The following is an 18,139-nucleotide window of genomic DNA, read 5'->3' as shown; positions in this document are numbered from 1 at the left end:
GAACAACAGATAAATGACTCTCAACTTCAGAGTAAACAGTAATAACAAAGATTTTATTTAATTAATTTATAACTGATGAACAAATAATGAAAAGCAGGAAGCATCGTGGCCCTGAGTTTCTGTCCTGGGTGAGGTGACAGAAGCAAGAGAAATTCCCACTCTGCCAACTCAATCTTTAGAAGTGGCTGGCAGCATGTCTGACTTTCAGTCTGGAGAGAGGTCTGGTGTGATTTGACAGTCAACTTGGGTGACTTGGGGCAGAATAAGAAGCTGCCGGTTTCTGAAGTGACCAGGAGAGAGAGCCTGCCTCGCAAGCCAACACTGTAATCAAGAATTAAAAATGAAGATGGAAACATAAAACATCACTTCTGCTCATTTACACACACACACCATGCCCCATTCGTGCCACCCCATGCTGTCTACCCATCCCCATAGCCCCTCATACTCCCTGTGCCACTATACATTGCTAATCATCCCATGATCTTCTTCAGTTCTTACATCAACTCATACCTCCCTGCCTAGCACCCTTCCTTCCCTTGCCATGCCAACACACAGTACCCTCAGAAGGCTTGCTGACAATGCCTGCAATCCTTTGTGGTAGTTTGGAAGATATCTCACTGGAAGTTTATCTTTCACAGAAAACTAGTCATGACCCCAAATTAAATTAATCTCAGTTAGGCGTTCCTGTTACTCAAGCTCTTTTCTAGGTCTTTGAGGAAAGTCGAAAAATTAAAGTGATTCTTTCTGGGCATAATTTGAAAAGTTTTTTTTTAAGGAACTAACTAATGTACCTCAATATAATAGATTTTCAGGCAATGAATATTGAGTTATCCAAAGGCGATGGATCAGCACTGACCAGCGGTGTTCCACAGGAGTTGGTGCTGGGTTCAATTTTGTTTGTCATTTATATAAATGATTTAGGTGAGAATATAGAAAGCATGTTTAGTAAGTTTGTGGATGACACCAAAATTGGTGACATAGTAGTGAGGAACGTTATCTAAGATTACAAAGGATCTTGATCAATTGCGTCAACAGAGTGGCAGATGGAGTTTAATTTGGATAAATTTTGGTAAAACAAACAAGGGCAAGATTTATACAATTAAAGTAAGGCCTTGGGTAGTGTTGTAGAACAGAGAGACCTTGGGGTTTAGGTACATAATTTTTTGAAGTTTGCATTACATATAGATAGGGTAGTTAAAAGGACATTTAGCACACTTGCCCTCATAGCTCAGACCTTTGGTACAGGAGTTGGCATGTTATGTCGAGGCTGTATAGGATGTTGGTGAGACCTCGTCTGGAGTACTGTGTCCAGTTCTGGTCACCCTATTGTAGGAAGGATATTATTAAGCTGGAGAGGGTTCTGAAGAGATTTGCCAGGGTGTTGCCAGGAATGGATGGTTTGAGTTTAAGGAGAGGCTGGATAGACTGGGACTTCTTTTGCTGGAGCATAGGAGATCTAGGGTGACCTTGTAGAGGTTTATAAAATCATGAGGGGTATAGACAAGGTGAATGGCAGGTGTCTTTTCCCTAGGGTGGGGGATTTCACGTCTAGGTAGCATATTTTAAAGGTGAGAGGAGAAAGATTTTACAAAGACATGAGGGCAATTTTTTTTTTACACGGAGAGTGGCTTTTGTGTGGAATGAACTTCCAGAGGAAGTGGTGGATGTGGGTACAGTTACAACATTTAAAAGACATTTAGATAAGTACACGAATAGGAAGAGTTTGGAGGGATATGGGCCAGGAGCAGGCAGGTGGGACTAGTTTAGTTTGGGATCATGGTCGACATAGATTGATTGGATCAAGAGGTCTGTTTCCCTGCTGTTTGACTACAACTTAAAATGCTTATACTTTGTGATTTTCAGCTGTATTAATCAAATTGCACCAATTTAATCACTCTTAAATAAATTAGAGAAAAAATGTGATTTTTTATTCTTTTTAATCATACCAGTCATCTTTTGGATTTGATGTTGATCTGAGGCCTCACATTCTTGCTCCAGTAGATATGTAAGGCATTGTGGCACCATCTGTGAAAGAGTACATAGTTCTTTCAGTCTCTCATCAATAATAATTCCTCAATCGAAAGAAATTAGCATTTATCAGATCATGTATATTTTGTTTCTGCTTGTGGAAATGTACAAGTTTGGTTACAGCATTTGCCTCAGTGATGATGATCCTTATTGATGATCCAATTTGAGTGTTGATCGTATAGAATGTGAGACTGGGAAATTAATAGTGAAAAGTAAGAAGATGATAGATGAACTGAACAGGTATTTTGTATCATTCTTCATTACAGAGGATACAAGTACAATTGCAAAATAGCTGTAAATCAGAAAACGGAAGGGAGGGAGGGAGGGACTCAGAAAATTACAATTACTAGAAATGTGGTACTGAGTAAATTGTTGAAGCTGAGGGCTGACAAGACCCCAAGTCCTGATGCATTTCTTCTTAGGTTCTTAAGTGTCTAGTGAGATAGTCAATGTGGTGGTTTATACTTCCAAAAATCCCCAGATTTGGAGGTGTTCCATTGGATTGGAAAATATTGAATGTAACATCCTTTGTTCAAAAAGGGAAACTGAAAGTTAGAAATTACAGGCCAGTTAGCTTAACATTGCTCGTGGGGAAAATATTAAAGTTATTATTAAAGATATTGTAGCAGCACACTTAAAAGAAAGGTTACGGTAATCAGGCAGTCTCAACATGGTTTTGTGGATGGGAAATCATGTTGAACTAATTTATTAGTGATCCTAGAAGAATTAACTTGTGCTTTGGTTAAAGGGGAATTGTTGAAAGTACTGTTCTTGGATTTTCTGAAGAGATTTGATAAGGTGCCATATCAAATGTTAATAAAAGTTCTGGCTTTTAATTGGCATTGATACAAAATTGATTTAGCTAACAGGAAATAGAGAGCAGACATGGTCATTTTCAGGTTGGCAAGATGGTCCAAGTGATGTGCCAAAGGGATCAGCGCGGACACTCAACATTTTGCAATTTATATAAACGTCTTAAATGAAAGGATGGAAGGTTTGGTTGTGATATTTGCTGATGACACAAAGATGGCATGAAAGTGAGTTATGAAGAGGTCATCAAGAAACTACAAAGATATATAGATAGATTAAGTGATTGGGAAAAGATCTGATGAATGGAGTATATTGTGGGAAAATGTGACATTGCCCATTTTGGCAAGAAGAATAAAGAAGAGAGCATATTATTTAGATGGTGAGATGTTGCAGAACTCTGAAGTTCAGAGGCATCTAGGTGTCCTAATGAATGCACCACAAAAGGTTACTATGCAGGTACAACAAGTAATTAGAAAAGCTAATAGAATTTTTTTCATTTATTGCAGGCAAAATTGAATATATAAATAGGTAAATTTGCTTCATTTATACAGAGCATTTGTGAGGCTACATTTGGATATAGTGCATTCTACTGGACTCCTTATACACAAGAGAATGCTTTCTAAACAAATATCTGGAATAGGTGAGATAACAAGGTGTAGAGCTGGATGAACACAGCAGGCCAAGCAGCAGAGGAGCAGGAAGGCTTTGTTCTGCAATATCTCACCATCTAAATAATATGCTCTCTTTATTCTTCTTGCCAAAGTGGACAATGTCACATTTTCCCACAATATACTCCATTCATCAGATCTTTTCCCAATCACTTAATCTATCTATATATCTTTGTAGTTTCTTGATGACTTCTTCATAACTCACTTTCATGCCACCTTTGTGTCATCAGGAAATATCACAACCAAACCTTCGATCCTTTCATTTAAGACATTTATATAAATTGCAGAGGAGCTGGAATAGGTGGATTGTTTAATGTGGAAAGTTTGGACAAACTGGGCTTGTATCATTAGGAGTTTAGAAAGCAAATTGATTGAAATATAAAAGATCCTGTGGGGCTTTTGACAGGGCGAGTATGGAAAGGATGTTTCCTCTTGTGGGAGAAAATAGAATTAGGGGCCACTGTTTAAAAATAAAGGCTCAGCCCTTTAAATCAGAGGAGGAGAACTATTTTCTAATGGAGGGCTGTGAGTGTTTTGAATTCTGTCCCTTAAAATGTGGTAGAAGCAGAATCCTTGGTACTCTGATGGCAGTGATAAATAGATTCTTGATAAGCAAGGGGATGAAAGGTTGTTGGGGTAAATGGGAGTGTGAAGTAATCAGATCAGCCACAATCTTCTTGAATGGCAGAATCGGCTTGAGGTGCCTACTCCTGCTCCTAATTCATATATTCATATGTAAATGCTTGTACCAATGTCAGAGGACTGAAGGTTATTCGAATTGCTGTTCCAGTCACGCAGAATAGAGTCTCAACTCTTTTACGTCAAAGAATCCAGTTACTGATTAAAAATGCAGGTGAATTATATGAAAGGTTTTAAGCCCGAGATGCAAGGACGAGTGTATCAAGCATCTATTTTTGAAACAAATTATTTTCAAATCAGTCTATTGCTTACCTCGCGCCCCAAGTGTGCAGGCATAAGTAGTCTGAAACAAGCTGCCTCTTCAGTTAGGTAAATTAAACTATATTCCATTAAATCACATCTGTCTGATGAAGTTAATTCCTCTCTGTTTAATGTCAAAACAGAAGTCAGAAACAAAAAGAAACCAGGTCATTGCCTAGATGCATGGAAACAGAAGACACACAAATGATTTCTTTCTTCAGTTCAGCATTGGCTTGTTGGGTTTAGCCATTATGGGAAAGGTCACTGAACTACACACAGGGAAACATTTCCATTTTATTCCCGATCTGTGCTGAGTTAGCTTATTTGAGATGGATGATATTTGAATGAGTGCTGGGATTATTTGTATCCAACTATAGGGTAGGGAAAGAGAGGGTGGGGTGGGTATACTGAAGATCAGTGATACAGAATACCACCCACATACTGGGAGAAAGAAACAGAGTTAATGCTTCAAGTCTGGTATAACTGGTAATCCTAAAGAAGTCATATTGAGCTTGAAACATTAACACCATTTCTCTCTTCGCAGATGCTGGCAGACCTGCTGAGTTTCTCCAGCAATTTCTGTGTTGGTTAACAAATAATTTTGGACCACTTAAAGGCATCAATCTATATTCTCACACACCATTTTCTCTAAATCATTGAACCACTGTTGCTGGTTACAGGGACAGAATTATTTACTATCCAGCCTACTTCACCCTTAAGGCTAAAAGGAGGCTGGACATTGACTTCAGCAGAGAACCAAATTACAAGTAGGTGGAAAATCACAGAACAAAAAAAAAGTAGTTCAAAGAAAGGAAATTTAGTGATCAGTGTTCTAGTGCAAGCTTAAACAAACCATCAAATACCAACTGTGGCTCTTAATGTGTCATATAAACCATATAAATGAGCATAATTACCAGTCATCCTTTATTCAGTGGCCTAGCTTCCTGATTTTACTCCACTGTGTATTTTTTAGAGATGATTGTACAACTAGTTATCGAACATTCTTACTGAGAGGTTTAAATGTTTTGATTTTCTGAATAAAAAAACATGTAATTCATTTTATTGTTCCATTGAACTACACTTCTGGTAAACAGCCAAATAAAACTGAGGAGTCGTCACAAAATAACATATCAGCTTGGTTGGAACGGTGGCTCAGCGGTTAGCACTGCTGCCTCACAGTGCCACGAACCCAGGCTCAAATCCAGCCTTGGGTGACTGTCTGTGTGGAGTTTGCACATTCTCCCTGTGTTGGTGTGGGTTTCCTCTGGGTGCTCCGGTTTCCTCTGGGTGCTCCAGTTTCCTCCCACAATCCAAAGATGTGCAGGCTAGGTGGATTGGCCATGCTAAATTGCCCAGTGTTCAGGGATGTGTAGATCAGGTGGGTTATAGGGGGATGGGTCAGTGTGTACTTGTTGGGCTGAAGGGCCTGTTTCCACACTGTAGGGATTCTAATACCCTCTGAATTAGTTTTGCTCCCCCCACCTAGAAAGTATGCTACTATAAGTAAAGCAAACCCCTTTAAGGAAAGGGAATGGAGTGCCTAATAGCCACACATTCTAACTGGAAACATCTTTGAGCTTTTCTTAGTTAAGATTGGTACTTTTAAAAATTCTGAATACACAGTTCCAATGGAGGCACTTCTTGTGGTGCAGAGGTATTGTCTTTACCTCAAAGCCAGGAGTCCTGGTTTCAGGTCTCACTTGATCCAGAGATGTCATAAAATTTCTGTTTAGAAAATAATAGAACTTGAACTGGCCCTCATCTGGCACAGTGGTAGTGGTCCCTATCCCTGAATCCAGGAGACCTGGCTTCAAGACTCACCTGCTCTAGAAGTGTGTAATAACATCTCTGAACAGGTTGATTAGCAAAACAGGTTAATTCCAATCGATAAACCATGTATATGAGTAGCATCTTACAGCAAAATCTTTACAAACAAATGATTTTCTTTCCTAAGGTCATTTATGGGAAGTTAAAAGAGTAGATGTGCAAATCTGTTCCTTCAAGTGAAGTTCCCATTAACTGGCACATAGCAATACTGTTAGGAAGAGGCACTTTAACTGGTACATACAGACTGTTGATTCTAAGCTACACTCCATGCTCACTCTTTAGTCTTCCAATCACGTTGTACTCTTTTTATTCATTTGTGATGATAAACATTTAGCTTCTTCTGGATTGTTCTGTATAGGTAGCTTAAGATGGGTTGAATGTGCTCCCTTGGCTCTAAACAGCTTGTGATCCTATAAAATTGCCTCACTTACTGGACTCTAAACTGTGAGCTGATTGCATCAGTGTAATTTTATAATTATTGATAGCCTATGGAGGGGAGTCACTGCCACTTAAGATGCAATTGTCCCCTTTGTTTTCATTATCAGGTGATGACTGATACACTGCACTCCCCCCACTCCGATCCACAGCCAGTCAGCTCATTAAGAGCTGAGAGGCAAACGAGGGACAGTAATTCACCCTATCACAGGCCTCAACACTGGCAACCAGAAGCCCTTGGCCAATCCGAGGCCAGCATCTTCTGGGTCCTGAAGTCCATTATACGGGAATGCAAGTCCTTTGTTCTTCTGATACACAGCAGGCCAAGCAGCATCAGAGGAGCTGGAAAGCTGATGTTTCGGGTCTGGACCCTTCTTCAGAAATCTGAATTCAGATTCTAGACCCTGTTCTAGAAGGTCCAGCCTAGGAAAACAGCCTCTTAGCAGTTACCCTGTCAAGCCCCGTCAGAGGTCTATACATGTCAATGCAGAGGATTCAACCAGTTAGATATACAAGATGTGTTTCTCCTTGTGGGATGCTCTAAGATCACAGGACATAATCTCAGAATAAGGAATTGCAAATTTAAAGCAAGGTGAGGAGCGATTTCTTCTCTCAGGGGTTTATGAATCTGGAATTCTTTACCACAGAGGGCTGCTGAGGCTGTGTTGTTACATCTGTTCGAGGCTTAGATAGATTGATTTTTAATCAGTAAGACAGTCAGGGTTATGGTAAAAAGGCAGGCAAGTGGATTTGAGGATTGTCAGTTCAACCATGATCTCATTGAATGGTAGAGCACACTCGATGGGCAGAATGACCTACTTCTGCTCCTACACCTTATGGTCATCTCTCATCTCTCGTCCTTCTAAATTCTAGAACAAAGGTCCACTGTACTCAATCTCTCCTCATTATGAGGACCCTCTGTTCTCAGTTACGTAAGAGTGGCACGGTGGCTCAGTGGTTAGCACTGCTACCTCACAGTGCCAGGGACTCACATTCGATTCCACCCTTGGGTGACTGTCTGTGTGGAGATTGCACATTCTCCTCGTGTCTGTATGGATTCCCTCTGGGTGCTCTGGTTTTCTCCCACAGTCCAAAGATATGCAGGGTAGGTGAATTGGCCATGCTAAATTGCCCACAGTGTCCAGGTATGTTTAGGTTAGACATGGGAAATGCAGGGTTAGGGGAATGGGTCCGGGTGGGATGCTCTTTGGAGGGGCAGTGTGGACTTGTTGGGCCGAATGGCCTGTTTCCACACTGTAGGGATTCTATGACTCTTAAAGTTTAATCCTGGGTACTCATACATACTTCCAAGCATATTTCAGCAGAGAAGGATCCTCACCTCCATCTCCTATAACGGCGCATAAATAGCCTGAGTTCTTGGGGTGTAGGTGGCAGTAGGACATTATAGGCAATAGCAGAATTTGAAGAGTGAAATATCAGTACAAGCTAACCAGGTCGTTGGGGGAATGAACCTCTCTCCATTCATTAATCGTTGAGCTCCTATCCAGGGCTATGGAGCTGTTTTAAATAATCTGTACGGACTTGCAGGATTACACCTACAGGGCAGGTAGGATTTGAACCCAGATCACCTTGCTCAGAGGTAGAGATGCTACCACAAGACTTTCCTCCAAGCTGAGAACACTGAGGTTAATGATAACTTGGATGGAATTAACAACTTCATATAAACTGGATACTGAATTTGAAACCTTCTTTGGGGGGGGGTGGTGGTGCTCAGCACCTTACATGCCAGTAAAAGCAACAGAAGCCTATATTGTAATGTGGAGCTGGATAAACACAGCAGGCCAGGCAGCATCAGAGGTGCAGGAAAGCTGACGTTTCGGGTCTGGACTCTTCTTCAGAAAATGGGGAATGGGTCTGATTTTCTGAAGAAGGGTTCTGACCAGAAACGTCAGCTTTCCTGCTCCTCTGATGCTACCTGGCCTGCTGTGTTCCTCCAGCTCCACACCTTGTTATCTCAGACTCCAACGTCGGCAGTTCCTACTATCGCTGAGAAGCTTATATTGTGCCTCAAACATAATAAAATGGACTGAGGCCTACACGTAGTGCACAGTGCTCAGCCCTTGACAGGCATCCTCAGGGGCGAATGGCTCTCCGTTCTAACCAATCAGAAGGCTCTCAGATCAATCTCCAAAGAGCCGAGTAGTGAGCTTTTGGAGAGCTAAGAGCTTCAATAATAAAGACCACTGAGGAACAGGGTTACTGTGGCACAGTGGAAGTGTCCTACATCTGAACCAAGAGGCTTGGGTTCAAGTCCAGCTGCTCCCAGGGGTGTCATAAAATGTCTGAACAGGTTGATTTAAAAAAAAACGAATTTGAAGAAGAAATGACTGAGAGAGTTGGTAACGCAGGTGATTTCTTGGTGGTGAAAACAAAGTGTAAAAGCATCTCTGAACAAGGGGCAAAGGAAAGAACAGGTCACGGAGGGGCTCACCCGGTGCCAGGCTGAGAACTGTCTCCAGTGGACCTCCCTGCCCAGCACTTCACTGCTGGAGTGGTGAGAAGGGGGTCAAATATCTCCCTGAGGGTCAGCTTGCCACCTCCAGAGAGGCTATAATCATGCCCACACTATTGCACTCAGTCAGCAAGTTAGTCTGAAAGCTGTGAGTCTTCACATTTGCATGATGACACATTTAAAATTAACAATGACTTGCATTTACATGGTGTCTTTCGATGGACTTAGAAAGTTCCAGAACATTTCTCAGGAACATTATCAGGCAGAATTTAACACAGAGCCACTTACCAACATAGGAGGGCAGGTGACCAAACATGTAGCCAAAAAGGCCGGCTTTTGTGGACCATCTTAAAAGAGGAGAGAGAAGTGGAGAGGATTATAAAGCATTGGCAGGTCCTCCAATGGTGGAAGGATTAAAACTGATTCTCTGACTCCAGTGGAAAATGTTTCTGAGGTAGAAATAACTTTTAAAAATAGCCTTGATGCCCAGTAATTTGTCCACAGGCACCAAGGAACAAGCTGATCTCACTGTATGAAGCAGCGCAGATTGCTGTCAGTTCATTCAGGGACAAGTGTGGATGTTTTTGACAGCAACTGGAAAATAAATGATGACTTTCAGCAAGATGTGGAGTCCTGCAGTGCAAAATAATTTGACATGTGAGGCGTTATCCCGGGGATCGAAATGCTAGTTCACTGAGGGCCAATGGGGGAAGGGAGCTCAAGCAATGCAAGGGCAGTCCTTGTAATATGAGCCTGGTAGAAAGATTATTTTTCTACACATTAATTATGTTTTTTGTTGTTGTACGTGGAACAAACAGATGATTTTGAGGTGTATTTCTATTTGCCTGCAAGAATAAAGCTGTTCTGATTGCTATAGTAACTGCATAGATGGTATTTCATACACATAATAAGATTGATTAAATCCTATGGTTTATTCATTTTCAGAAGGCATTCAATATATTAGTCTTAAAGATACCTCCTGCTGTCCTTCATTGTCATCACAAAGTTTCATAATTAGATTTCCCCTCTCACACCATCCACAACTTTTGTTTTGGAGAGTCCAGCCTGACTGAGCTACTTAATTCTAACGTTGCACCTTAAATGTTTGTTTATTTCATTTCAACTGTTCTCCAGTGCATTTCCAGAAGTTTGTTTCTTTCTATATCAGATTTTCAGCCTTGGTGGTTCATCTGTGTTTGTGGTTGATTTTAACCTACTGGGAAATTTTGTTCTGATTAGCCTAACTTGCATATTCAAAAAACAAATGGGTATGAAATAGAATAATTTACAGTACATGAGAGGAAGACATCCCGTAGTCTCTTAAGTGTTTGTGATAATCTTGCATATACTTTGGAGATTTACTCTGATTGGTATTTCTTGTAAAATCTTAAGTCTTGTCCAAAGGCTTTGATGAAAACACACAGCAGCTAGAGGAAAGTTTCTTGTGTGACCTCTGTTTTGCACATTCCTCAGATTAACCACCTGCCCTAATTGTTAGTGTTTGAAAGTCAAAAAAAAATCTGTGATTTTCCAGTTGCTGCCCTCAAACCAGGCCCATAATCTTTCACTGAGTCATACAGTCATAGAGCCCTACAGCATGACAACAGGCCCTTCGGCCCAACTTGCCCATGCTGCCCAGTTGTCACAATTTAAACTAGTTCCACTTGCTTGTGTTTGGTCCATATCCCTCCATACCTATTCCATCAATGTACCTGTCTAAATGCTTCTTAAGTGACAAAATTGTACTGCCTCCGCCGCTACCTCTGGCAGCCCATTCCAGACACACACTACCGTCTGTGTCAACATATAGAACTGAACAAGCTCCTCCATTGTAAACGAGATTTTAAGTTAAGCTTTATACTTACTGAAGTTGACCCTATGAACTCAATGCACAAGTACAATATTACCTCGAGTTGTTTGAAATGTTTACATGCCAAAAGTATGTTTCCCTTCCTGGGGGAATGTAAAACTACAACACAATTTCAAAGGGTCTTCCATTTAAGACCGAGATGAGGAGGAAGTTCTTCTCTCAGAGGGTCAGTAGGGAAGAGAATTCCAAACATTAAAAAGGAGTGAGGCTGCACTGAATACGTTCAACATCCCAGAGTTGGGCAGGTTTTTGATTAACAGAAGGAAAAAATGAAGTTAAGGCCACATCAGATCAGCCAGGATTTTATTGACTGGTGGAACAGGTATGAAGGACTCCAGCTCCTATTTCTTACAGTCTCAATGTTTATACACAGGCCTTAATCCATTTAAAATAAACATGTTAGTGCCAAAATGAAAGTAACATACTGAGTCTTTCAAGGGAAAATTCAGCAATGCTGTGTTCTGAGAGTGGAATCTTGCTGGACAGGAACATGTGTTTCATGATTATGTGTGCTATGTTCTTTGTGGTGTAAACCTCCTGCTGACTCATACTGATGAGGCACCACTCCACTCTCTCACTAAAATGGCTCTGACACTTGATTCAGTAAAGATCTCTTGTCCACTGCATCAGGAGGACTGTGAATTGTTCTGGTTCATGTGTTAACAGAGGAATATCCAGCCATTAAGAAACTGTCATGAGATTTGTCCACCATTGGTCAGCAGGTTCACCCATATCATATAGGTGTAAAGTGCCTTTGCTGCTGGGAAAGGAGAACTGGAGGACTTTTAGAATGATGCTGATGTTAGGATGATGATGATGATAGATTGGGAGGGACTGGGGCCTAGGAGTTCACCCCATGATGAAGTGCAGTTAAAAGGAAAGGAATTAGAGCCTGTTCAATCCAGATTTCTGTCACTAAATGCAACCTTTCTGCATTGGACCCCACCTCCCACCAACACTGACCAAACCCAACATCCTAAGTCCCAGTAACACCCACCGCAGAGTGCACAATGATGGAACATGAAGTGAAGTCGCTGCTGGATATGTAAACAGCGTGTCAGTGGCACAGCAAGATCCCACAAACAATGGCAAGATGAATGTTCAGCCAATCTGCTTTCTCGGGAGTGAGGCCAGGGTTGCAGGAGAGGTCTTTTCCTTGCTTCATCAGACTGCAAGATTTAGAACATTCACTACAACCAGGAGTCAGGTCTCCCAATTTAATACTTGCCAACATAAATTAGGGGGAGGCAATGGCCTAATGGTATTATCACTGGATTGTTAGTCCAGAGAACCAAATAATGTTCTGGGGACATGGGTTCAAATCCCAACACAGCAGATGGTAGAATTTGAATTCAATGAATATCCGGATTTAAGAATCTAGTGATGACCATGAATCCATTGTTGATTGTTGGGGAAAAACCCATCTGGTTCACTAATGCCCCTTTAGGGAAGGAAACTGCCATTCTTACCTGGTCTGGCCTACATGTGACTCCAGACCCACAGCAATGTGGTTGACTCTTGGCACTTAGGGATGGGCAGTAAATGCTGCCTAGCCAGCGATGCTCTTATCCTGTGAATGAATAAAGGAGTAAAGACAGCACCTGCCTTTAGTATGGACTGGAGTGTCACATTAAATTCACGCTCACGTACTCCAGTGGAACTTGCAGCCATCACCTTTTGAACAAAGGGCACAGGAGTTACATTAAGCAAGCTCAATTTTATCTCTAATGAGTTTGACAAAAATATCTCTTCTGGTATTATGACAATAAATAGAAATTGTATTATCATTGTTCTAGTCATTGAATTAGCATGACCTATTTTAATAATCTTAGTGGGTTTTTCCAAATGCATAAGTATAATTCGCTTTTGTTTTAAGTCTATATATTGAGCAATGAAATGACAGCCTGCTGGAGGCCATTTATGGATTAAATCGGAGGCTTGATGGCTTTGGAAGCCCAAAATAGTATGACAGAACCCATGATCTGTCACTAGGTGAAAGCTCCAGAAGTGCCCTCATACATTAAAAATATGAATCTGATTTCTCAGGCACTGCTTTAGCCAAAGGTAAATTGTTTCTAATCTTTGAACAGTAACAGCTGTGGTCTTTCCTATCCTGCTGCCCTGAATCTAGCTTTCATCCACGGAACAGAGTGCAGCAGCAGCAGTGTGCCTTTGCCGAGCCTCTGTAGTCCAAGTTATTATTTTATGTTTAACCCTGGAGTTTCGTACCAGGGTAGGATCTGTTGGGTATCCAACAGAAGCTGCATGTCCCTCTGCAGCCACCAGGAGGCAGGTTAGGGCATCAGACTCTAGCCTGCAAATTGCCAACAGGTCCTGATTCATGTCAACTCATATTTGCCCTCATGTTTCATACTCACTGGGGCTGAATTGCTTTAGTTGTTGTTTATTCATTTTTAGATGTGAGCATCTGGCTAGACCAGAATTTACTGCCTGTTCCTAAATGCCCTTCAGAAGATGGTGGTGATTTACCTTGTTGAATCATTACCACGGTACAGGTACACCCAGAGTGCTGTTAGGAAAAGACAGTGCAGCAACAGTGAAGGGAAGGTGTTACAGTTCCAAGTCAGGGTAGACTGTCATTGCTGGGGTTTCTATGTGTCTTGTCCTTCTAGGTGGTAGAGGTCATGAGTTTGAAAGGTGTAATCAAAGGAGCCTTGCTAAGTTGCTACACACTGCTACCATGTTGCATCAGAATGTTCGTAATGTGTAGAGTGTTGAGTCACAAATCTACAATCAAAAGACCAAAATACATTGATAATAGGCTTTGAAAAATGTCAAATTTAAAGACACTATTGATTTAAACTTTGTATGCTTAAGCAAAGAAGTTATGCAAAACTTTAAAAAAAAGATTGGTTTTCATTGTGTCCAATTTGGGAACCACACTTCAGGAAGATGTCCAGAGCTATAAATGTATGCAAGGGAGACTGCTACAGGGATGAAATCTTGTGGGAGACTTAAGGAACTGAGATTACTCTAAAGAGATTTAATGCATAAGATGGTTGGTAATTAGATGTAATAGATAAGATCATTAACTGTCAAAACAGCAAGATAGAGTCATAGAGTCATACAGCATAGAAACAAACCCTTTGGTCCAATTCATCCATGCCAACCAGATATCCTAGATTAATCCAGTCCGATTTGCCAGCGTTTGGCCCATATCCCTCCAACCCCTTCCTAGTTATGTACCCATCCAGGTGCCTTTTAAATATTGTCATTGTACCAGCCTCCACCACCTCCTCTGGCAGCTCATATCATACACGCACCATCCTCTGCGTGAAAAAATTGCCAATTAGGTCCCTTTTAAATCTTTCCCCTCTCACCTTAAACCTATGCCCTCTAGTTTTAGACTGCCCTATTTCTTTAAGCAGTCAGATGGACAGTGGAAGTACTTTCAAAAGTTACTTGTAAAAAGGAATTGAATAAACATTTGAGATGAAAGTTTTGTAAGGTTAAGGGAAAAAAATACAGGGGTAGATGGTTGGTTCTAAGAGGAAAGCACTTTCAAGAATGGGCCAAATGGCCTCCTTTTGTGCTTTCTGATTCTGTTTTGATCTTGAGGCTTCATAGACTCAGACAAAGGTTCAGACTTTCATACAGCCAATTATATTTGCCTGTAATTTTGTGAAGTGTAATTGCAGCAGGGATGTGGCCTTGATGCATCAACTTTCTTCACTGTTATCTTTCCTATTGTGTAGTGCTCCATCTGCTGTTGTAACAAGTAGGTTTCCCGCCCTCAAACAAAGTTCCAATGAATGGAACTAGTACTTTGGGCCAAGTTTTTGTCGGCATGCGCCCAAAGAAAATGGACTTAACATCTTGTATTGTCAGTCTGCCACCGCGGTGTCCAACCCTGCCGAGTTGCATGACCCCTCAGCCAATCAGAGTTGACTTGCCAACTAATCAGCAAGTAAAAATTTGGAATTTGAAATTTGAAATTTGGAATTCTTGCATTGGTTCCGATGAGTGCAAGATGAAAAACCTTAATAATGCGTCTCTCTTTTCAGCAATAAAATAGGTGAAGCAAACTTGATAAAGCTGGCAAATTGAAAATAAAGTTCTACTGAAAGCCTAACTCCTAACACTAATAATAGTGACAAAGCCTATGAGGCATTTCATATTAACTTTAATTATTGTTCATATTCATGTTTTTGAGAATCTTTAAATATTGGGAAAGGGAGAGGTGATCAGCTGTGACTGTCTTGTTCTTCTCATTTGCAATGCTGCCTCTTCCACATCTTTGAACCTTTTCAATAGTTCAGTTTATGCTGCCCTTATTTCTCAATTAGCCTGTAACTTATTTATTTCTTATTTAGGTCATCTCTTGATCCTCAGTCTGACCTTTCCCTCAACTGTTCTTCCTAACAGTATCTTACATTCTTAAACTGAATCTTAATTGATATAGGAACCAACAGGAGTAGAACATTCAGCACCCCAGGACTGATCCCCCCATTCATGAGATTATGACCGATCTGTGGCCTAACTCCAGGTCCCTGCCCCGGCCGATATCCCTTAATATCTTTGCTTAACAAAAGAATTATCTACCTCAGATTTAAAAGTAACAACTGATCCAGCATCCAATACAGCTTGTGGAAGAGAGTTCCAAACATCTATCACCTTTTGTGTGTAGAGGTGCTTTCTAACGTCTCTCCTGAATGGTCTAGCCCTAATTCTCAGACGATTGCTGTCATTTGTTTGCAGAAGAATTTCAATTAAACATAATTGCTAGAAACCAAAGGAATCGTTCAGGACATTCCAGCATCAAGAGGGTTTCCTTTATTAAATGTGTGTCCCTCCCTATCACACTCCACTGGAGCAAACTTTCCCAGTCAATATTATGATTTCTTGATTTAACCATTTCCTGGAGCATTAGTGTATCATTTGTACAAAGCCTCCCAGAAAGTAACTTGCTGTCCAGGGTGCTGAGTATCTTATGCATGTTGTAGGACCTGGACCTTTCTGCTCATTAATACAGCACATCCAACTTCATGTCAACAGCACAATGGAATTGCCTCACTTCATCAATCTTATTATTTCATATCAATGTACATAACACTGTGCTGTATTGACTGCTAAGGAAGTTTGTAAATTGTACAAATTCAGTTTAGGCCACGCTATCCAGCCTTGGCTGAAGGTGATGGAGCTAGCTAGATGCTGAATGGTTGTTTTTGAACGTTATTGTTGTTTTGAATATTAAAAAAATGCATTGCTTTTTCATTCACTCATGAATTACAAAGATGGATTAAACAGTTTTAACTAAGTGCATTGTCAGATTGTCTCAGTAGGTCCCAAGTAAATAATCTTGTGTTTATTCCAATTAATAAGTTATAAATGGCCTTTCACAAATGGATGATAGCTAGTGTGCATTGCCTTTAGTAATTATGCTTTAGTTGGTTCCTTTATATCATAAAATAGAATCCCTACAGTGTGGAAGCAGGCCAGTCAGCCTATTGCGTCCACACCAACCCTGTGAACAGCATCCCATCCAAACCTGTCCCCCACCCTATTTCCATAAAACCACATTTCCAATTGCTAGTCCATCTAGCCTGCAGATCCCTGGACACACTGGGCAATTTAGCATGGTCAATCCACCGAGCCTGCACATCCTTTGGACTGTGGGAGGAAACCGGAGCACCTGTAGAAAACTCACACAGACACGGGGAGAATGTGCAAACTCCACACAGACTGTTGCCAGAGGGTGAGATCAAATCCAGGTCCCTGGCATTGTGAGACAGCAGTGCTGACCACTGAGCCACTGTGCCGTCCCATCCTGGACCTTGCAAAAAAATCTTAGAGTAAGCTGATGTCTTTTTTTTTGGCAGTGCTCCTCTCTATATTATACCCGCCAAAGAAATTCAGTTACAGGTCCCTTTACTTCAACTGTCAGTCCTTCAGCACTGGATGCTCTCCAACTGGTTCTGATGCTCTACGATTATTGAAATGTTCCAATCTTTATAACATGCTATTACCAATTTCCATTTTCTCCGGGATCTCTGAGGCACTTGTTTCTCCTCCAGGGACCTGAAATAGCAAACCAGCATTTACTTTCTTGTTTCTAAATCACTTCACTCCATTCGGCACTGACTCATACAGGGGAGGTGGGGAGCGGTGGGTAGTGCTTTGGCATCCAATCCATGTGGCCATTTTCAATTTCAGCCTAAATTGTAGATCTTTCTCGAGGCTGGCATTTCAGCAGAGGGGTGGGGGGGCGAAATCTGTGCCCTGCTGAGCTCCTGATGGCCAACACTTCCGTGGCTGTCATATTTAGCGAACAGAGTTCCTGCCCACCAGTGGGGACTTGCTCATGGGTTCAAAGCTGAGGAGAAAAACTTCTACAAGGAGGTTTTAAAAACAAAACGTCAAGTGGCCCAATGCAGAAAATAGATCAGCAATAAGAAATGTGTTTCTGGATGAGCAGTGGAGAAACCTAAATTTCTCAATTGATGGACGGTAAAGTAGGGTGTTGGTTTGCTCTATTTGACTTTACAGCATCATACAGCACTTCCTGCAGGAAGGTTGGCCAAGGTTGAAGCTACATACGGTCCCTGGATTACCTGGAAACAGGTAATGAGGAAGATATGAGAACAGAAGGATATTTGTAAAGTGTAGCCCATCTTTAGGCTGGACAGACTATCACTGCTTCAGGATTCAGGTCTCTATAGCTCTGGGACCTGGTGGGACAAATGCGAAAACGAAACAATTTTTGGCTGACTCTAAATGTTTGGCCATTGATCAATTTGAGATCTTTTGGGAGCTGTTTAGGTCATAAGAAATAGGAGCAGAAGCAGGCCATTCAGCCCATTGAGTCTGCTCTGCCATTCAATTAGATCTGATAATCCTCAACTCCACTTTGCTGCCTTTTTCACATAACCCTTGATTCTCTTTCTGATTAAACTTCTATCTCAGCCTTGAACATACTTAAGGAGCCAGTCGCTACAGCCCGCACCACTCAGAGAGGACAAATTTCTTCTCATCTCTGTTGTAAATGGGCAATCATTTATTCTGAGGTAATGCCTTTTGGTCCTAAACTCTCCCACAAAAGAAACAACATTTCCACATCTACTGTCAAGT

At 41.2% G+C, this 18,139-nt stretch overlaps 1 protein-coding gene and 1 long non-coding RNA gene across 7 annotated transcripts in view; one reads left to right on the top strand and one right to left on the bottom strand.

Moving 5' to 3' along the window:
* tnfaip8l3 (tumor necrosis factor, alpha-induced protein 8-like 3) overlaps positions 1-18,139 on the top strand; it is a 109,123-nt gene that overhangs the window by 75,094 nt on the left and 15,890 nt on the right. The window lies entirely within an intron of this gene.
* On the bottom strand, positions 100-12,564 carry LOC125486808. The gene is made up of 5 exons (XR_007265437.1): positions 12,520-12,564; positions 9,469-9,527; positions 4,458-4,569; positions 1,947-2,025; positions 100-321 (listed from the first exon to the last, which is right to left on the bottom strand). It is a non-coding gene; the product is annotated as an uncharacterized LOC125486808 (long non-coding RNA).

This window comes from Rhincodon typus, chromosome 33 (assembly GCF_021869965.1).
Source record: "Rhincodon typus isolate 14 chromosome 33, sRhiTyp1.1, whole genome shotgun sequence".
NCBI classification, from domain to species: Eukaryota; Metazoa; Chordata; class Chondrichthyes; order Orectolobiformes; family Rhincodontidae; genus Rhincodon; species Rhincodon typus.
The sequence above is the reverse complement of the archived record's forward strand: the minus strand, read 5'-3'. Positions and strand labels throughout refer to the sequence as shown.